Here is a 23115-nt window from a genome sequence, read left to right as displayed (position 1 = left end):
CAAATGGGGCAAGACATGCCTGCTTTACACAGCCATTTCACCCCGCCTACTAAGAAAACAAAATGGGGAAGAAGAGCTGGCTATGCACTGCCATTTCTTCTCCCACTAAGTAAATGGAAACTGTGAAAGATGTGCTTGCAATGTACAGCCATCGCCCCCCACCCAAGTTAATATAAAACATGGAAGACGTGCTATGCACAGTCAAGTCTCCCCACTCTAAGTAAATAAAACTGAGGAAGACTCTAGGGATGTGAACAGCAGCGTCTTCCTACACTAAGTAAATGAAAGCCAGGAAATACATGTCAGGCACTCACACAGCCATGCCTCTCAGGCTACATTAATAACTAAAATCGCCATTTGGAAATGCACACTGGCCATGCCTCCCACATACTAAGAGACTCAATATAAGAGAAACATAGTTGACTATTCTGGGAGATGGTCTTGGTAGAGACAGGAAAAAAAGGATGTGAAGATGAGACAGTCACTCAAAAATGTTAATGTACAGGAGCGACGTTCAAGGGAATCACTTGCTTAACATTACATTGATTTTTTAAGGAGTTAACATGATCTATGCAGGTCTAGTCAGACGCCTCATTAATAGGGCTGTAATGAGGAATACAGAGGAAGAGATTACAATATCAAAAGAGAAGGTCAGTATTGCATTTGAATTGAAACATCTCTCAATCAATTAAAAAACTCAGAGTTGGGAAATGATTGCTAGTGGGCATAGGCAAGGGGAAGAGCTGTATAGCAGCTGGCAGAGGTGAGTCAGGTTGATATGGAATTTAGGAGGCATGGATGAGGGTGTGTGAAACAAGGGAAGGGAGAGATGTCAATGAGCTAGTGGGATGGGGATTCAGAAAGTGTGAAGGAATCAATGACGAGGAGTGAGGCAGAGAGAAGAAAGGGATTACTGAATGGGAGAAGAAGGCTGTGTGTAGAACTACTTCTTAATGTCCCATTACCAAAGGGAACAGAAATGATACTGTAATATTTTGCAAAATATCACTGGCTTGAATGACAATAATTCTAACCATTGTCAAAACTTGAAAGATATACTAAAGGCAATGGCAAACGATGCCCCTGCTCTAGGACAAACATGCCACTCTCTCTGTCCAATTTCTTGCATACCCCATATTTTGCAAAACACCTCTTATGAAAGCATTAAATGTATCCCACAATATTGTGAGGGAGGCTGACCCCATATTGTCAGCAAAGAAATCATTGTTGACCGTTTCAGGGTTGGGTGACTTTAGTATTGAGGAGAAGGGCATGATTAACTGTCCACCTAGGGTTCTTCCTATAGGCAGAACATTCGAAGATCATAATTACAGCTGATTGATCAGAGATATACCTTGGCTGAAGATTCATTCTTTTAACCTTACCTGTTAGTACTGTACCCACTGGGAAATAGCTGAGGCTAGAAAAATGGCCACATTCGTGACACGGTCAAAAACAATTGGAGGTACCCCTGGTATTCTATAACAGGGAAAGGGGTTAGAACGGTAAAGGAAGGGGGAGACCCTGTCTAGGCAAGACAGCAAATAGCTGATTTTAGTACATGTTGAAGTGGTCTAGTTTGAGTGGGGTAGTGGAGTATGCCATTGTAACATTTACCGATTAGGTGATATACTGTACTCCAGCTTTATGAACTGACACACGTACTCAAGTATACCCAAGAGAAATGATTTATGTGTGATTAAAGAATAATCATCTAAGTTTATTTACCTCCCAATTGGGTTACAATCTAACATGTTATCACGATATTAAAAAAATTAAAAAAAATTAAAAAACCACATACTATGGTTGTGCAATTTCATAAAACAAGTCAAAGATATTAATCAAAAAACAGTCGACGCAGCGTTTCGGTGTTATTTTCTTTTTTCACACCTTCTTCAGGACTTTACAACATTTGACTTCATTATTTCTAAAAATAAATAAAGGCATTTTAGTATTTTCTCTTTTTGTTACACATTTCATCATTTTCACCTAATGTTACCACTCCCTATTGTTGTCCGCACATGGGTTAACTAGACCACTTCATTTAAACAACAGAACATTTTCTTTCATTCTAGAACTCAAATCCGAGATACTCTAGGTAACAAAACATTCAGTTTAGGGCATTATCTTTTTATCAAACTTATCAACATAGCGTGTTCAGCGTACCTGTATTTTAAAATTGGTGTATTTCAAAATATTTTTCCACGTATTTGCGGGGTGCTCAGGTATTTCAGTTTCCTTAAGCTATATTGGTAATAAACAACAGAAACTCCATTGAGTCAATCAATATACAAAGATCATATTTTTAGACTATTATGGTCATAGACAGTTGTTAATATTACCTCTTGCCATATGCAACTTTGTGTTCTATGTACACGGAGGAGCCACCAATAATGAGGGCGGAACTTCTTAATGTCTTTAGACCTAGAAATACATCAATGTCCAAGCTAAAGTACATTTCACTGGATTTTTTGAGGCATTCTGTTGTTTAGAAAACTTGTAATTAAAAGGCCAGGTTACTAACCTTATTGTATTTTATTAGCCACTTTCATATGGGCATCAGCGGAAATTATATCGTATGCGGCCCCAGTCTCAGGATTTCTCTCGTACCAAGTACAGATATCTATAAATGTATGGGAAAGCATCCATTTTTTTAAATTTCTTTTCAATTGGCTGCTCACGATTTTACTTCTAGTACATCAGTTCATGCTATATAGTCGTGTTCTCACTATCTTAATTGTTAAGAATAAACAGCAGAAAAAAACCACTGTCTGTCTCGTCAGGCCCCGTTATTAAAGGGGATACCCCTATTTTATCAATCAAGATTATGTCTTGTTCAACTCTAAATCACCAAATGGACAAAATGCAGTATTTTACTCGTTGTGCCCACAGTTTTAAACTTATGGCAAAAGTGAGCAGCATACTTCCAAGGTTGATCATACTCTCAGTGATATGTATTAAACTAATTTAACATTCAGGTCGATCATACTCTAAGTGATATATATTAAACTAATTTAACATTCAGGTCGATATTCTCTCACTCGAGTCCGCTTGCAAAGTGCCCATCTCTCACCGTGTTCATCAAATGTGGCCTCCCTGCTCCTCCGTGTTACCGTCTTCCTGCCGATTAGAAGAGTAACGCCTGTGTTTTGGGAAGACCTTTTTATATCCGGTGTGTTAAACTCGACCCGGAAGTGGACCGTTTTTTTAGCAAAACGCCGTTTTATCCACAGTGTTAATCCTTTTAAAATCAACTAATGTTTCATATTCTTAAGAAATTAGTCATCAAGACATATTCAAATCTTGTAATTTAGCAATTACTGCGAGCAACCTAAATTGTTGTTCAAAAAAAAAAAATTTTTGTTGATTACACAATTTTTTCGAATTGGTAATTTAGGAATTATTTGCCACAACCATCTTTCTTAAGCTTATGTTGGGGCTACTGATAATGAACCACCTTTTATAACACGATATAATGCCCGATATTATTTGTTATTCGTGCCGCGTTTTTGGCGGCCGCCATCTTGGAATGGGTTCAGTTCAGTATCGTTATTTTAAGGCATTCTCCCTCGTACTTAGATAACGAATGCAAGCAGTAATATATATACTAAATACTAGTTGTAACCAGCTTATTTCTGTATTTTTTGGATCAATCTCATGTCCAGTCCTAGGATTAATCACCATTCCTAGGAAAAAAATAGGAATGGTGATTAATCCTAGGACTGGACATGAGATTGATCCAAAAAATACAGAAATACGCTGGTCATTATATCGTGTTATAAAAGGTGGTTCATTATCAGTAGCCCCAACATAAGCTTAAGAAAGATGGTTGTGGCAAATAATTCCTAAATTACCAATTCGAAAAAATTGTGTAATCAACAAAAATTTTTTTTTTTTGAACAACAATTTAGGTTGCTCGCAGTAATTGCTAAATTACAAGATTTGAATATGTCTTGATGACTAATTTCTTAAGAATATGAAACATTAGTTGATTTTCAAAGGATTAACACTGTGGATAAAACGGCGTTTTGCTAAAAAAACGGTCCACTTCCGGGTCGAGTTTAACACACCGGATATAAAAAGGTCTTCCCAAAACACAGGCGTTACTCTTCTAATCGGCAGGAAGACGGTAACACGGAGGAGCAGGGAGGCCACATTTGATGAACACGGTGAGAGATGGGCACTTTGCAAGCGGACTCGAGTGAGAGAATATCGACCTGAATGTTAAATTAGTTTAATATATATCACTTAGAGTATGATCGACCTGAATGTTAAATTAGTTTAATACATATCACTGAGAGTATGATCAACCTTGGAAGTATGCTGCTCACTTTTGCCATAAGTTTAAAACTGTGGGCACAACGAGTAAAATACTGCATTTTGTCCATTTGGTGATTTAGAGTTGAACAAGACATAATCTTGATTGATAAAATAGGGGTATCCCCTTTAATAACGGGGCCTGACGAGACAGACAGTGGTTTTTTTCTGCTGTTTATTCTTAACAATTAAGATAGTGAGAACACGACTATATAGCATGAACTGATGTACTATAAGTAAAATCGTGAGCAGCCAATTGAAAAGAAATTTTAAAAAATGGATGCTTTCCCATACATTTATAGATATCTGTACTTGGTACGAGAGAAATCCTGAGACTGGGGCCGCATACGATATAATTTCCGCTGATGCCCATATGAAAGTGGCTAATAAAATACAATAAGGTTAGTAACCTGGCCTTTTAATTACAAGTTTTCTAAACAACAGAATGCCTCAAAAAATCCAGTGAAATGTACTTTAGCTTGGACATTGATGTATTTCTAGGTCTAAAGACATTAGGAAGTTCCGCCCTCATTATTGGTGGCTCCTCCGTGTACATAGAACACAAAGTTGCATATGGCAAGAGGTAATATTAACAACTGTCTATGACCATAATAGTCTAAAAACATGATCTTTGTATATTGATTGACTCAATGGAGTTTCTGTTGTTCATTACCAATATAGCTTAAGGAAACTGAAATACCTGAGCACCCCGCAAATACGTGGAAAAATATTTTGAAATACACCAATTTTAAAATACAGGTACGCTGAACACGCTATGTTGATAAGTTTGATAAAAAGATAATGCCCTAAACTGAATGTTTAGTTACCTAGAGTATCTCGGATTTGAGTTCTAGAATGAAAGAAAATGTTCTGTTGTTTAAATGAAGTGGTCTAGTTAACCCATGTGCGGACAACAATAGGGAGTGGTAACATTAGGTGAAAATGATGAAATGTGTAACAAAAAGAGAAAATACTAAAATGCCTTTATTTATTTTTAGAAATAATGAAGTCAAATGTTGTAAAGTCCTGAAGAAGGTGTGAAAAAAGAAAATAACACCGAAACGCTGCGTCGACTGTTTTTTGATTAATGTCTTTGACTTGTTTTATGAAATTGCACAACCATAGTATGTGGTTTTTTAATTTTTTTTAATTTTTTTAATATCGTGATAACATGTTAGATTGTAACCCAATTGGGAGGTAAATAAACTTAGATGATTATTCTTTAATCACACATAAATCATTTCTCTTGGGTATACTTGAGTACGTGTGTCAGTTCATAAAGCTGGAGTACAGTATATCACCTAGTCGGTAAATGTTACAATGGCATACTCCACTACCCCACTCAAACTAGACCACTTCAACATGTACTAAAATCAGCTATTTGCTGTCTTGCCTAGACAGGGTCTCCCCCTTCCTTTACACATTCGTGACACCACACATCAACCAACCCCAGATTTTGGAGCACACTCCTTAATGCCTGCCTGGCGCAAAGTTCCTCCCAGGGCAGGGATCAAGTGAGGAAGAGGCTAGAAGATGCCCAGTTAAACTTCAGGCTCAAGTTGTAAAAGAAATGCAGGTATAGGTGGCATGCCAAGAGTATGAAGGTCTTTGGATATGCGGAAAGAGCAGGAGTACTCCTAGCTTGGAAATTTAGATCAGAGTGGTCGAGGAATAATATCAAGGAGTTAATGATCAACTCTCAGGGTGACATCTCTAAAAATGCGGGGGAGATGCAAGATCATCTGGTCTCTTTTTTCTGCTTTATATACCAAGGAGATACTCCAGACCTGGAAAGACTTAGGGTGGATAGGATCCTCATGGTGCTTATGGAGATAGGAAGGGAGTCACTTCAAGCACAACTTACGGAGGCTGAATTCTGGGAGTCAAGTTAAGAACGGGAAAGCTGCAGGCCTGATGTTATCTCCTCAGAGCTAAGGTGGTGATTCCGTTCTGGGGGAAATTGTTTTATTCAATATATTTTGAGAATGCCCAGATCCCGAATTCATGGAGGGAAGCCATGTTAGTGTTGGTTTTGAAGCCTGCTAAAGATTCAAAGAAGGCAGACTCATATCAGCCAATTTCTCTTTTGAATGCTGATTATAAGGTTTTTCGCCAGTATTTTAGCAGGTAGGGTAGGTAAGTTGGCTCCATAACTAATTCACCCAGATCAAAAATGGTGTGTCCCTAGGAGCCAAATCCATGATCTTAAACAGCAATTAACTGGGTGCATTAATCTGGCCATGGATCACTCGGTTCCATTGGCTATAGCCACAATTGATGTGGCCAAGGCACTAGTCCAGGTTTGTTGGGCATATTTCTGGGAGATCTTGGCAACACCAGGGTTTAGCCTTTGTATGAATCTGACTCTTCAGAGAATGTATGCAAACTAGTCACAAAACATTTTATTACATGGAGCTCTGGCAGAGAGTTGCAGGATTACCTGAGTACGGGGCAGGGTGCCCTCTCACTCCTCTTTTGTTTGATGTTTATATTGAACCATTTGACCAGTTACTTAGAAGAGTTCCCCAGATAGTTTTCTTTTCCACCAACTAAGTAATAAGATTGCGCTCTATGAAAATTATTTAGAAAGTATACACCAGACCCTTTTCAAACCATCCTCAGGGTAGAAAATGTAGTGGAAGTATGTGGGGCATTGTCAGGTTATGCAGTGAACACAACTAAGTTGAAGCTTATGCTCTGGAATATCACCAACTGGGAGCAGGAGGTGACTGAGTTTAGATATTCGGGCATCTCAATAGTTCATTCATTGGGAGCGGTTTCAGCACATAATTTAGCGAGGGTGGTAAAGGAGATTGATAGGCTCCCAATAAGGTGGCAAAACTTGCCACTGTTGATTTATGGGTGGGTGAACTTGATTAAAATGATGGTTTCACACAAGTTGGCTTATCTTTTTTATTGTATCCCCCTTACCTTTCATAAAAAGAGATTGAAAAAATACATAGGAAAATCACTAGTTTAATCTTGGCTTTCGGGGGTAGTTAGGCTCTCTTGGAAAAAAATAAGGAGAAGTTTGAAGAAAGGGGTCTTCCATTACCAGTTTTAAACTTATGTTATATGGCTGTCCAATTGAAGAACTGTAGGGACACCGGATAGTTCAACATGGGGTTAGATGCTTTCAGAAAGGGGGACAGGGGTGGGACCCAGATGCTTTTCATACAAATGTGGGGCTTCAAACTTTTTTAACAAAGTTCTCCTGCAAGTTTACAAGCTGCACTTTGTCGCTGGTACAGGGTAAGGAAGATTTTGGGCATCAGGTACTACTCTGATTTCTCCCAACTTTGGGATTCCCCAGGCACCCCAGAATGTTTGTTGTTTGTTGAATAGCTTGAGTCTACCTTTGAGGGAGGCCAGGATAACCTTTACGGGGATCTCTTTACAGTGCTAGGACTTCTACTGTGCGAAGTACTTAAAGCAAAGACCAGGGATCCCTGTCTAGGTTTAAGTATGTACAGCTCACTTCTTGGTACCTGAGTGCTAGTTCAGAGATTAGAGGTGCCTGGGAGGTTGAATCACTCCTGCAAGATATGCAGCCTTTAAGCGAGAAGGTCTCTATATGGTATCAGAAGCTCTTGGAAGCTGATGATGGATCTTTGGAGGCACTGTATGGGACATTGAAGGGAGTAATTCCAGAGTAAGAGCTCCGACATGTATGTCAAATCTCTTTGAAACTGTTCAATCTATGGTCAAGCCAGTCAATCTAAGAAATAATCATTTTTATTTTATTATCAGAACAAGCAGCCCATCCCGACCTTGTCCGGGTGCAACAGGCATCCCCGACCCCCGCCCGCCCCGACATTGTGCAGCAGCCCGGGCCCCTGCCCGGCCTGTCCCCCGCCTGCCCTGAACCCCGCCTGCCCCGACATGGGTCCCCGTACCTGAGCCGCCGCTCCTCCCGCATGTCCGCTGCTCGCACCGCCACTGGCCTGTCCGCTGCTCCTCACGTCACCGCTCCTCCCCCGTGCCATGTCTGCCGCTCCTCGTCGCGCCCCTGGACGCCGCTCCTCCCCGCGCTCCTGACGTGAGCATGCACGTTGCGGCCGGCGCTACTTCGGAGGGACTACTTTTTTTTTACTTTACATTTTTTAAATAACGTTTTTTTTTATTTATATAGTCTATAACCATCTACACACCCTGACGATTCCAACGGTGTATCGGGTGTGTGGATTGGCGCTGTGGTTCCCGAGTTTACCCGCCTCAAAGGCTGAAAGTTCTTCCTTTATTATAGTAGTATAGATATAGATATACTGGACACCGCTGAGATTAGCTAGATTTCTGTGCTCATAAAAGATGCAGTCATTCTGAAGCAAATGAGCAGCACATATTTAACACTTGTCCTTCAATTACTGTATTCTGGAACAATGTTAGCAATATTATAGTGAATATCCTGGGTCTCAGGATTGAGATGCGCCCGTGCCGGTGCTGACGAGAGTTGATACAGAGTCACTCAGCCTTTTGGGCAGGATGCAGAGGGGCTTACCTTTTTATTTGGTGCTTCTTGTGAGAAGAGAGATCTGCAAACATTGACTAGATGCAGTAGCTCCCCTCCTGGAGGATTGGCTTAAAGCAGTGCACTGGTCTTGCAGAATAGATTTAGGCTGTCTAAGGTGAAGCGGTGTATCAGATTCAGAGAATGGAGCCTATGATTACATCCAGGAACCAAACAAATACGGGTGTTTAAGCACAGGTTGGTGTGGCTGGGATGCTGTCTGAGCAGCAGGTGTGAGGGCTCAACCATAGCCACTTATCTCTCTATACCACTTCTTAATGTATATTTTTCAAGTATTGGTAACAGGATATCTCCCAGACAGCTAACTCTGTAGCAATACATAAACAGGATAAATAATTATTGGATTCCTTATTATGCGCATGGTTGGAATGTCTAGGACTATTCCTGAAAAAAGAAGAAATTCTTAAAATAATACAAGTTCCTGTCTCAGAGATAGAATCTGCCACATTGCATGAAAGCAAGGAAGAGGGCCATAGAGATAAGAGCAAACATTCACTTAGCCAAGTAATAATGTATTTTTTTTCTTTCTATGTGTGTTGTCGTGATTCTCCCCTTTCATTAAGATTGAAGGTCAGATGTACATAGCCTTTTTATGGTTGCAAATGGCCCTATTAGCAGAATTAGGTTGCTGGCTACTGGAAAAATACTTTTCCTGATGTACATAATGCAAAATGCAAGTGGGACGAGGATGCCCAGACATGGGTCCCGTGCTCTCCATGCCTCGGCAGACAAGCTATCCTGGCTGATGAGGGCTGAAAGCCCGAAACCGGTCCTAGGATGCTTGTTTCCAGTCCAGAGAGGACCTGGCCTGGCAGTTCGGGCTGGACTGTTCCCATTGGGCGCAGGGTCAAGACAAATTTGCATATGGCTGGGTACAAACTAGAAAGGCATGGTGAGCAAAAAAAACAATGGATTTAGGCCTAGATCTCTGTACTGGGGTGAATGTATGACCTTTTTCAGCATTCTGTCCATCAATTGTTCTTTTTGCATTTTTCACTAAGATTTACTGCCTTCACAGGGATGGTGGCCTGGCGGGGTCAGAAGACCACCATGTCTGGGATTGCTTTTAAATAAAGCAATCTTTTATTTTAATATGCAGCCCGTTTCCCTTAAAGGATTGGGATGCATTTAAAGAGAATTTCTTTTTTTTTAATTTAAATTTTATAAAAATATTTTTCAATGTTCTCAAAGGGGAAAGATTCTCAAAGGGACCCTCTTACTATTTGCGAATGGGTTACCACCACTTATTAAATGGTAGTAAAGTATTGCTGTTTTTATCGACCTTAATTCAGTTGCATGAAAGTAACATGTACCATACCGATCCAGCATTTGGATGGCACGCCCAAAACAAGCCCCTTCCAAATACTGAATCGCAAATGCAAATACCTGAAAGTGGATTTAGGTCCAGATTTCTGTACTGGGGTGAATGTAATACATTGCTCAGCATTCAGTCCATCAATTGGTCTTTTTACATTTCTCACCCCGAGTAGGACGGGTATGCCGGGGGCGTGGTTTGGGCGCCGACTAGGATGGCGGCGTGAGCCCGGAGCTCCGTCTCGGATCCGGCATTTCTCCTGATATCCCCTGCCAATACGCCGGCGGAGCGCCCGGGAAACTGGCCTTAGGAGCTGGTAACACCAGGGTGCACCATTGAAAGGACGGCGGATGCACCAGGGCAGGGCGGAGAGACAGTACAGTCCTTGCCGGAGGTCGCGACCGAGACCCTGCAATGGCGGCGGCCCCGGCTGGAGGCGGAGAGACTGCGATCCGCGGCGCTTCCCGGCAGGGATGACCTGTGCGCTGCTCCCCTGGAGAAACAGCGGTAAGGCGGCCCGCTGACACGGTGGGGGCTGCAGACACCAGTGGCGCGGTGTGCGCATGGCTGCCGGTCGGCAGCCGACCTAGAGGCCCTTCCCCCCCCCACCGGGGCTCTCGGCTGCTTTCCTGGAGCGGGCTGCCCGGGAGGAGGAACGGGGGTGGCGGAGCCAGCGCTGGGGGGCAATTTGGAATCGCGGACACGGGAACAGCTGGAGGAGAGGAGTGGCCGCATGGAGGAGTAGATTCCCGGCTGGTCGTTCACTTGCCGGGGGGGCCCAGAGAGACATCCGACAGACAGGGAAAAGCCGGCAGTGATAGCAAGTGGCACTGGCCGTTGCAGTGCCGAATGAGTGACTTTGTGCTGGCGCAGAGCTGCATCGTGGCCTCCCAGACCCCGGCGAGCATCGAGCCGGGCGGCTGTGGACCCCTGAGGGGCCTGAGGTACGGATAGGAGCTGGGTGTTCCGTAGAGGCGGAGGGATGGTGGACTCCTTCCTCCCTCGGGCTTGAATCCCAAGTGTGGGCCGGAGGGCTGAGTTACGAGGGCTCAGCTGCGGACACTGGAGCGGAGGGAGGCTAGTCCTGGGTTTGGCTGAGGCGAGGCCCTGCTGGCTACCGGGGGGAGGTTGACCTCCGTGAGGAGTGAGTGGAGGTCGGCCATATAGAGCGCACGAGGGCTCTCCTGGACGCCGGGCACCTTCCAAAAGGAGTCGGTTCATACCCGGGACACAAGCAGTGCTGAATCATAGGGGGTCCGGCCGCCAGGGAATCGGGCTAGGACTGAGTAGGCCACCCCTGGGTGCGGTTGCGCAGACCCGAGTGCCATCCAAGATGGCGGATGTCGGCGGAGCTGCGACGACAGGCTGACTCGGGGCCACACTGACCAGCCGAGCATGGCGGAAGCGCTTCGGGGAGGCCCAGATGCAACGGCACAGGAACGCAGATTAAATGCACGCCTCGACACTATATTGGAGGCGATCACAGCGACCAAGGAGACACTGCATCAGGACATTGCACAAGTAGCCACGGGACTGGGCCTACTGAGGGCGGACCACGCCAAACTCTCAGATAGGGTGAGGGACAACGAACTGCTTCTCCAGGAGCTTAAACCGGCGGTGGTCACTGCGGAGCATAATCTATCAGACATCCTGACCCGACTGGCGACGCTGGAGAGGCGCGCGGAGGATTCCGAAAGTCGCAACCGCAGGAACAACGTGAGGGTGGTAGGCCTGCCGGAAAAAATCGAGGGGGACGATGCCGTGGCATATATGGAACACTGGTTCAGATCCACTGTTGCTTCTGAAGGCTTGTCTCCGTTCTTCTCCGTTGAAAGGGCGCATAGGGTTCCTTCTCGCCCGCCCATGCAGGGTCGACCCCCCAGACCGATGGTAGCTAGGCTCCTGCACTTTAAAGACCGAGACTTATTGATACAGAAAGCGAGAGCAGCGGGCCCCTTCCAAGTGGACAATAGTTCGGTCACGATCTTCCCGGACTATACGCAGGAAGTTCAACGGAGCAGAGCGACGTTCCTAGCGGTCAAGAAGGAACTGAGAGAGGAGGGTCTACAATACTTACTACTCTTTCCAGCTAGACTGAGAGTGATCCTAGACGACACCACCCATTTTTTCCAAACCCCTGATGAGGCTTGGTCATGGCTAGAACTGTACAGAGCAGGAACTGATCGTCAGCACAAAGGAGGGAAGGTGAAAAAGGGACCAGTTCAGATCCGAAAATCTCAGCGGATCCGCAAACGCGATAGGCTCAAGAGGGCGATGAGAGAGGAACTGCTGGCGGCGGAAAGGAAGGGTGCACTGGCTGCGACGGCGACTATCACGGGGTCGCAGCGTGGAGAGGTGGTGGAGGACTCGGAATCGGAGAGCGGAGGACGGAAATCAGGTGGAGAACTTTCTGAAGCTGACAGCTCTGCGGGGCCGACGGTCACACCACAGACGGCGGATGGACTGTTCAATGAATAAACTGTGGACATGGAGCTGGCCCTCTACTAGGGCACGCGTATGCTGATGGCTGGCATTTGGCAGGTACTCTGTTGACACTTTTCTATAGGATCACGGGACTGGAGTAAGGGTTGACCTGCTTCGGGTCGGTACTGGAGCACCCCCTACTGCCCTTAAGGCCTCTTGTCGTGACTGCCAGGGGATAGTACACTGTGTGATGTTACAGGTTTGGATGGGGGCTAAAGCAGTGCTATTAGGTTCTGTCCTGGGGAGTGGGGTTGGGGAAGTTTGTTGGGGTGTTTTAGGGGGAGGGTATCGCTGCAGTGATGTGGGGGGTACGTTGAAGCTGCTGAGGGGGAGGAGGGACATCAGAGATGGGGTCGTTACCTGATCTGAAGTGCCTCACATGGAATGTTCGTGGACTCAGGACTATGTCAAAGAGGTACAAAGTTCATGCCTATCTGGTGAGGAGGGGAGTTCAAATTGCTATGTTGCAGGAGACTCATTTCACCAAACAAGAATGTGATGCATTACAAAAAAGGTGGCGGGGCCAGGTGTATGGTACCTCCTATTCAGCGTTCGCAAGGGGGGTACTGATATGGATTAGGGCGGGGATCCCCTTCCAACTCACGAATCAATTGGTGGATCCTGGGGGTCGGTTTGTGGCGGTGGAGGGGAGGTTATATGGCTGTGAGGTGGTATTGTGTAGTCTATATGCTCCCAATGTTGATCAGGCCCGATTTTTTGACGTCCTTACGGGGTCACTGGCCCACTTTCTGGCGGGCCCCATTATACTGGGAGGGGACTTTAACTCTATCACCGATGTGGCATGGGATAGATCGCATCCGCCACTGGCCGACTACCCGGTGCGCAAGTTATCAGAACGCAGACGGGAATGGCAGGATGGGTGGAGTTTGCTGGATGTGTGGAGAACACAACATCCTACTGTTATGGATTACTCCTTCCACTCGGCGCTGCACGCTCTGCATGTCAGAATAGATTCCATACTGTGTAGTGCCCCCATAGCAGCCATGGTGACACACACTGAATACCTTGCTAGAACCATCTCGGATCACAATCCCTTGCTGATGGCGGTAAGATGGCAACGGGCGAGGTCTGCGATCCCGACATGGAGGCTACGGCCAGATACTCTGGAAGACTTGGTGTTTGGGGACAAGGTCGGTCGGGACATGGAGCTTTATTTCGGAGAGAATGAGGGCTCGGCCGACACGAGGTCGATTGAATGGGACGCAATGAAAGTGGTGGTGAGAGGGGTATGCATGGGCAGCTTCTCGAATGTACGGACGACGGTTCTGGCAGATCTGGAGAAGGCGGAATGTGCACTGAGGGAGATTGAGCGGTCTAGACCTGAGCGGCCGGATCTGCAGGGTCGACTGTTGGAAGCGAAAGAGGTGGTGGCGAGAGAAACGGAGAGATTGCGATGCTATGACTATAGGCTGTACCTCACAAAGGTTCATGCGGAGAGGGATAAGGTGGGCACGCTGCTAGCGAAACTTGCTAGTCGGGACCCGAGAAATAGTACAATTTTGAGCATTAGAACCGATACGGAGGAGGTAGTCCATTCCCCTACGGCTATATTGCAGCGGTTTCAGGAGTATTATACGGGCCTCTATAGTACTCAGTCGGAGGCGGGACCCTCTGACATAAGAAACTACTTAAGCGTGGTGCAGCTCCCGGTGCTAGATGAGGAGACGGCGAAGGACTTGGGCGGCCCGATCTCCTTGATGGAGATCCGAGGGGCTATTAAGCAGATGGCCAGGAATAAGACGCCTGGGGTAGATGGCCTGCCGATTGAGTTTTACGCGAAGTATGTTGAGATATTGGCGCCCAGATTATTGGCAGTGTACACGGAGGCAGCGACTCTGGGGTGCCTCCCCGTCTCCATGAGGGAGGCACTGGTGGTGCCGCTCCTGAAGCCCGGTAGGGACGCATTGGAGGTGACGTCGTACAGGCCCCTCTCTATGCTGACAGTGGACTACAAGATCTTGAGCCGTATATTGGCCACCAGACTGCAACCGCACATGACCATGCTGGTGCACGAGGACCAAGCGGGATTCATTCCTACTAGAAACACAGCCTCTAACACCCGCAGACTGATCCGTATACTGCAAGGTGCCCTGAGCTCGGAATGTGCATCAGCGGTCTTATCGGTGGACATTGAGAAGGCTTTTGATAGCCTTGAATGGTGTTACCTGGATGGGGTACTAGAGAAGTTCGGACTGGGTGAGGGGTTTGGACGGTGGACAAAAGTCCTTTATTCTTCCGCCACCGCTAGGGTGCGATTGGGATCACTCATATCCCCCGCTTATCCGGTACGCAGAGGGACCAGGCAGGGGTGCTCACTTTCCCCCCTTCTGTTCGCTCTCGCGATGGAACCACTGGCCGCAAAGGCCAGGTTGGGGGATTCCTTTAACGGAATCCGCCATGGAGGGACCACCCATTACATCTCGTTGTATGCGGACGACCTATTGTTGTATCTGGAGGATGCGGGAGAGGCACTGGACGGGGCTATGGGGCTGCTCTCCTCCTTTGGCGGTTTATCGGGACTAAAGGTAAACTGGGCTAAGACCTGTGTCTTCCCGCTGCGGACGGACGCCCAGCGCCCTCCTCTTGCGGTGGAAGTAATCTGGGCAGATAGATGCTTTACGTACCTGGGTGTCAGGATCTATCACGACGTGACGAGTCTCTTAGAAGGCAATATAGGACGGTGTATCAGGGGGTTGCGTGGCTGCATGTCCTTCTGGGCGTCTCTCCCTCTGTCGGTGCAGGGTAGAGTGGCATTGTTAAAAATGGTGGCTCTCCCTCGACTACTGTATTACTTCAGAACATTACCAATCTGGATCCCTCAGGGGGTCTTTCGGGACCTGAGGTCGATGATTATTGAGTTCATCTGGGGGCGTGGCAGGCGTAGGGTGGCGCTGCATACCATGACTAGACCCAAACTCGAGGGCGGGATGGCAGTACCGGATTTCGAACTATACTACTTAGCAGCCCAGCTCCAGGTTCTGACTCAGAATATCGCTAGGGAGTTTAGGGGCCCGGATCGGACCCGTGGGACGGGTATCCAGAGACATGTCCTCTCCTTTATCGTCATGCAGCAAAGACTGGCATTACACAAGCTCACCTTAGAGGAAAAAACCCTCAGGTTGTGCTGGAATAGGAGCCTGAAACGGGCACGGGCGACGCGACCCTATGCCCCGGAGATTCCTATTGGGATGCTGACTGCGCTACCACACGGGTGAGACTGGTCGCCACTGTCGGAATGGGAGGAGTTGGGCCTACATGTCATAGGTGATCTGTTTGTGGAGGGTGTAATGGCCCCTTTTGCGGTGTTGCAGGAACAGTTTGGCCTCCCGGATGGGAGCTATTTACTACATGCGGCGGTCTCTGCAGCGATGCAAAAACACTGGAGGGTAGGACTGACGGAACCGGATACGACCATGGCCTGCCAATATGTGGTGATGGCCGCAGGTACGATCAAGGCGGTGACCTGCCTCCACTCGCGGATGCTGGCCGAAGGGCTAGAACCGCTTACGGCACTGAAGGCCAGATGGGAGGACAGTATAGGCAAGCCCATCCCGGACGCTGATTGGGGCCGCATCATAGCACGAACGTGGAAAGGTAGTAGGAATGCTAGGTTCCAGCAGGTTCATTTTTTCCTTTTGCACAGAGCCTACCTGACTCCGGGGAAGCTAAGCCGGCACTTTCACGTGCAGGACGCGGTATGCCCGAGGTGCATGGCACCAAGAGTTGAATTGGATCATATGATGTGGGACTGCCCAAAGCTGGGTACGTATTGGCCTGAGGTGGGCGCCCTTCTGAACGCGATAACGGATAGGGAGGTGGAGTTTGACATGGCTGCATGCCTGTTACTCTGGTTTCCTCACACAGTGAAGACGAAAGTCACAAGCAAATTCATTGATTTGGGGCTCATGCTGGCACAGAGGGAGGTTACGTGGCGCTGGAAAACCAAGGAAGGCCCGGCAGTGGGGAGGTGGACGAATGAGCTGTTGAAATGGTCAAGATGCGAGAGCGTACTGAGGATGCGGCAGGCCACCAGACTAGGGAACGAGAGGAGCCTGGAGATGGCTAGAGCTTGGGAGACGATTGTGCAGGCTTTGTGTGATTATTTGGTAGGGGATGAGGAGGAGAGACTGTCTGAGACGGGGATTCCATGAGACCAGAGGCGCGCACACTTGAACACTATTGAGGGCACTCCATTCTGTTTGTTATCAATAATCACAACCCGCATCAGCAGCAGTTAGAGGGGAGGGGGGGAATTGCGGGAGTTTTTTTGACCACCCTGGTAGGGCTGGGGGCGCCTGTGGCGTTGGGGGGGGACATTGCGAATCAACAACACAGTGTGTTAGCGGAATCTTGGCCTGCAGACCCAGTGGTTACAGGGGACACCCGCATAGTTGGCACGGCTCTTCCAGGGGGGGTCCAGGGGGTGGGGGGACCTTGTTGAGGGGACACAAAAAGCAGATGCACTATTATGTTGTCGACCGGACACCCCTCTGTTACGCATAAAGAGCACTATTATTGGACTTTGAACTGACGCCGCCCAGCCTCCGGGATGTGGGCTGATGGGCTGTGTATAATCCTGAGACTGTATGGTGCCATGTATTAAGGTGGGGATGATTGTTGTTCTTTCCTGGTGTTTGTCCATGATTCTGCAATAAAAACTGTTTAAAAAAAAAAAAAAGAGTAGGACGGGTATGCCCAGACATGGGTCTCGTGCTCTCCATGCCACTGGAGTCAAGCTATCCTGGCTGATGAGGGCTGAAAGCCCGAAACCAGTCCTTGGATGCTTGTTTCCAGTCCAGGAAGGACCTGGCCTGGCAGTTCAGGCTGGACTGTTCCCAATGGGCGCAGGGTCAAGACTAATTTGCATATGGCTGGATCCAAATTGGAATGGCATGGTGAGCAAAAAAACGATAGATTTAGGCCCAGATCGCTGTACTGGGGTGAATGTATGACATTGTTCTGCATTCTGTCCATCAATTGTTCTTTTTGCATTTGTCACCCCAAGTGGGACGGGTATGCCCAGACATGGGTCCCCTGCTCTCCATGCCACTGGAGTCAAGTTATCCTGGCTGATGAGGGCTGAAAGCCCGAAACCGGTCCTAGGATGCTTGTTTTCAGTCCAGGAAGGACCTAGACTGGCAGTTCAAGCTGGACTGTTCCCAATGGGCGCAGGGTCAAGAATGATATGCATATGGCTGGATCCAAACTGGAATGGCATGTGACCAAAAAACAATGTATTTAGGCCCAGATCTCTGTACTTGGGTGAATGTATGTCATTGTTCTGCATTCTGTCCATCAATTGTTCTTTTTGCATTTGTCACCTCGAGTGGGTCCTGTGCTCTCCATGCCACTGGAGTCAAGCTATCCTGGCTGAAGAGGGCTGAAAGCCCGAAGCCAGTCCTAGGATGCTTTTTTCCAGTCCAGGGAGGACCTGGCCTGGCAGTTTGGGCTGAACTGTTCCCAATTGGCGCAGGGTCAAGACTGATTTGCATATGGCTGGGTCCAAACTTGAATGGCTTGTTGAGCAAAAAATGTATGGATTTAGGCCCAGATCTCTGTACTGGGGTGAATGTATGACATTGTTCTGCATTCTGTTCATCAATTGTTCTTTTTGCATTTGTCATCCCAAGTGGGACGGGTATGACCAGATGCGGGTCCTGTGACCACCATACCACTGGAATCAAGCTATCCTGGCTGATCAGGGCTGTCAGCCCAAAACTGGTGTTAGGATACTTGTTTCCAGTCCAGGGAGGACCTGGCCTGGCAGTTCGGGCTGAACTGTTCCCAATGGGCGCACGGTCAAGACTGATTTGCATATGGCTGGTCCAAACTGGAATGGCATGGTGAGTAAAAAAACGATGGTTTTAGGCCCAGATCTCTGTACTGCGTTGAATATATGACATTTGTCTGCATTCTGTCCATCAATTTTTCTTTTTGCATTCGTCACCCCGAGTGGGACAGGTATGCCCAGACGTGGGTCCCATGGTCTCCATGCCACTGGAGTCAAGCTATCCTGGCTGATGAGGGCTGAAATCCCGAAACCGGTCCTAGGAGGCTTGTTTCCAGTCCAGGGAGGACCTGGCCTGGGAGTTCGGGCTGGACTGTTCCCAATGGGCTCAGGGTCAAGACTTATTTAAACATGCCTGTGTCCAAACTAGAATGGATGGTGAGCAAAAATTCGATGGATTTAGGTCTGTCAGAGGCGTCGTTCGATCCCTCTGACTGCTGCACGCCGACAGACTGCATCATAAGGTGGCGGGCCACCACTGACCACCAGACCACCACTGAAGTCCTGTTAGTGGCGGTCCACCCAACAGCCTAATTGGACCCTGTATTCTATTTTGCATGGTTTGTGAATAGAAAGAATACAGTATGTGGCATATAAATTAAAGCGTGTGCAAGGGGTGTTTCGATGCATTTCTGCTTTGCCCTATGTAAACCAACTTTCGCCACAGCATAGAAACTGCAGGTACTGAGTTAAATAATTAGGGCTAGATGTACAAAGCCGTTTTCCAGTTGCAAACAGCCCAAATGCTTATTCAAATGTACAAAATGGAAAACGTGATTCAGTAACTTATTAAGGAATCCCAATTTTCATTTGTGATTCAGTATTTGAAAGGGGCATGTTTAGGGTGCCCCTTTCAAATACCAAATGTATATAGTATGTATTACTGTTTTGTTCCTGAATTCTGATTGCAAAACAAGAATACTTCACCACCTGTTTAAAGATGGTGTTAACCCATTTGCAAAGGGGAAGGGGTCCCCATGTGTCCCTTTCCTATTTGAGAATGTGAATAAAAATTTTAAAAAATAGAAGACAAGGTTTTCATTTTTAAAAACATCTTGTTTCCCTTTAAGGGAAATGGCCTGCATTTATAAAAAAAAATATGTTTTTATAAAAAAGCAATCACAGTCATGATGGTCTGCTGACCTCAGCAAACCAACGTTTCTCTGATGGCTATGATTCCTAATGGATTGCAAACTGAAACCTACATCATTATTATTGATCAGGCAGGTCAATTTGTGATCCAAATGGAATCTCAACTGAAACTCGATGAGTTTTATACATTACAAATACCAATTTCCGAATTGAAATTGGGAATGAGTCACACTTTGGAAATCAGTATCCCTAATGTTTGTACATTTGGCCCGGAGTGCCTGATTTAGTGTTGGCATACAGGATACTCCGTCACTAACATGGTGGATATCCCAATTGCTGTATTACAAGAGTATTATAGCTATTGCACTTGTTAAATGGCACATAGGATATCCTTCATGTTTTGTATCACTTCTGTCAAACTTAAAGAGGCAGATGTACTAAGCATTTTTTTGCTTGGAATTGGTCTGATTCTGAGGATCAAGCTGTTTGCGTCCACAAAAATGCTTTTTCATATGTACAAAGCTCAAAATGTGATTTGGTTATATGTTACTGAATCATGATTTGTGTTTAGCGACTTGGTCCAAGAAAGGGGCATGTTTTCGGCATTCCTTACAAATACAAAATCATAGTGGTATGCTTGAATGTTTTGCAATCAAATTATGTTTGAAAAACATTAATTTTTTACAGACATGTAAAGGAGGAGGGAACCATTCACAAAGGGAAGGGGTTCCCAAGTGATCCCTTCATTTTTAGACCCCTTGCCCTTTATGGATGTTGATACAAAAATGTTTTAGTAGAATGCAGTAGTCCCATGGATCTCTTCCTAATCTTAAAAAATTAAACTTAAGTGCTTTATTTTATTTTTTTAAATGCATGCTGTTTTCCTTTAAGGAAAACAGGCTTCATTTAAAAAAAGTAAAAAAAAAGATTGCTTTATAAAAAGCAACCACAGACTTGGTGGTCTGCTGATCCCATCAGGCCACCATCCCTGTGATGGCTGCAAGTCCTAATGGGTCACAAAGTGTGACCTATCTCATTAATATTCATGAGGTAGGATAATTTGCGAAACCATTAGGAATAATTATTTAGGAAATCATTGTTTTGTGCATTAGGAACAGCAATTTCCTAACTCTGATTTGGTAAAAATCACAATTAGGAAATTAAAATCTCTAAGGGGCATATTATCAAGAACGGCGTTAAAATTTTCGATGGTTTAGCGGCAGAAAACTGCCGCTAAAGAGGCGATAATAGGCTTGATAATATGCCATGGAGAATTCCAATAGAAGCCCATGTTCACACCAGAACATGGGCTTCTATTGGAATTCTTAAGGGCATAGTATCAAGCCCATTATCGCCGCTTTAGCAGCAGTTTTCTGCCGCTAAACCGGCGATGATTTTTAAAGCCGTTCTTGATAATACGCCCCTGAGTTCTGTACATATGGCCCTAAATGAAGCCCTTACTCTCCTAAAAATTCCCAATATGTTATTTTATATTTTCGTCTTTATTTCAACATTTTTCAATGATATGTATTTTTTTGCAATCCGTTGATGAAATGTTGATGTGTGTTCTCTTGCAAAAATATATTGTTCTGTGTTTGTAAATCTCAACTAGGTCACTTTAGAGATGTTACATTTCTCATGCATAGGGAAACTCTGTGAATCAGACCTTCTGACCTGTATCTCTTAAACTCAGATATAGCATTAAAATCATGTTATGAAATGTACTCAGGAGATAAGAATGCATTTCTGCGGTCAGTCGAGCGGGAGTTCCTTCAATGGCCCTTAAATGTTTGTCTACATTGGGATGAAACATAATTTTCCAGGCGCCCACCTTGTCTGCAGCTGCTTAATATAATACACAAACAGCAGGACGTGCCATATACTGTACATGGTAACCATAGAAGCTACCTTTCTTGACAATTACATAAATCGATCAATGATTTCTTGGATATTTCTTCCAGACTGATTCGGTTCAAGATTTGCTTTAAAGAGAATAACTTATACAAATATTTGCACTGATTAGTAAATACTTTCAGCCATTTTCCATCGACCCATTATGACCTCGTGACCTTTCAACTTTCATTTGTCATTATTTTCGATTTATGAATATTGATTCCCTTGTCCTTCCCACAACAGTATGCCCTGAAGGTCGTAACAAGCTCCAACAGTGAGATTAGACTTTCAGCCATAAAACCTAATTGGAAAATAATAAAACTGAGAGAGGTAAATGAGAGTTAAATAGTTGAGCTCTGAAATTAGAATATTCAAATAAAAATGAAAGCACAATGGGGCCAGTGCCCAACCTTGACAAACACATTATTAAGAATTGAAAGATGGGTTAGTGCTCCTTGTGCCAGGTCAGCTCTTTCTACAAAAGAAATAAGATCAGTGCAAAAAAAGAGAAAGTTGATCCTCCAACTGAGAATAAAATGTAAGTCAGTGACAAAGCAGATGCACTGTGCGAGCAGCATTGACATGTTACTGAATCAGGGTTATTAACAATTATGGAATGTTTAATCATCTAGTAAGTAATGATGATGTGCACCAGTGGAGGAGTGTGCCTCAATGGTTAGAGCGGCAGACCCTGATGCAGAGTTCTGGCCAGGGACCAGGGTTCGATTCCCGCCTCGGCGGGATCTCGGGCTCAATTTCCTCGGACCTGTTAATTCTCGTCTCGGTGCTTATTCTAATCACGGGCCCCACGTTGCAACTCTGGGCAATAGCTTGCTTAGCCTCCACACCGGCCCCAACAGCGCTAAGGATGCCTGGCTTCACCCTGGGGGAGCCCAGGAGTGGACACTTCACAGGGAAAGCCAGGAGGGGTTCCACAGCGGTAAGAGTATCAGTGCCAGGAAGCCGCATAGGCGACACTGCAAGGTGACCCTCTGGTGACAGTGCGCTCAATAAGTACCATGACATTTACTACTGCTGTTTTGTTGCTTTGCTGTGAGTTTAGCTGTTGTGCTTTGCACCATGCTATCACTATGATGTTAGAAGGCTGTTGTTCTGTCATGAGTGTGTCTTCTTTGCTCAGCACCTTGCTGACACAATGAAATTGTAGTTCTGTCTTAGTCTGTCGTTCTTGTCATTACAACCTGTTTTGTTGTATAATATTAATTACAATATTTTATGGCAGTAAGCAGTTAGAGTTCGAACTAGATTTCTATTAAAAATCTGTTTTTCAGTTGCCCATATCTTTGATGCCGGTTGACGAATATTAAAAAAATGTCCAAAAATATTCATCTCTCACTTCAGTTGGCATTTAGAAAACATGTTTTCCTCATGTTAATTCCAGTAGGACATTTGAACATGCCTACAGCATGAACTGCTGGTTAGAATAACACCATATTTAGCAGAAGGGTAGATTTTGTTCTGCAGATCATGCTTTTTGGTGAGTTGGTGTAAATCAGTTTCGTAGTTTTAGAAATATTAACCAGAACATTTTTTGTATATATAGGGACATGGATCCTCCGCTAATCCATCTGCAGCTGATCCATGGATTCACACGCCACAACAAAGTTCTAATTGGCTGAACGCACCTTCACAAAAAAGCTGCTGCCGACACTTTGT

This window comes from Lissotriton helveticus, chromosome 4_1 (assembly GCF_964261635.1).
Source record: "Lissotriton helveticus chromosome 4_1, aLisHel1.1, whole genome shotgun sequence".
NCBI lineage: Eukaryota > Metazoa > Chordata > Amphibia > Caudata > Salamandridae > Lissotriton > Lissotriton helveticus.
Note: the sequence above shows the minus strand (reverse complement) of the source record.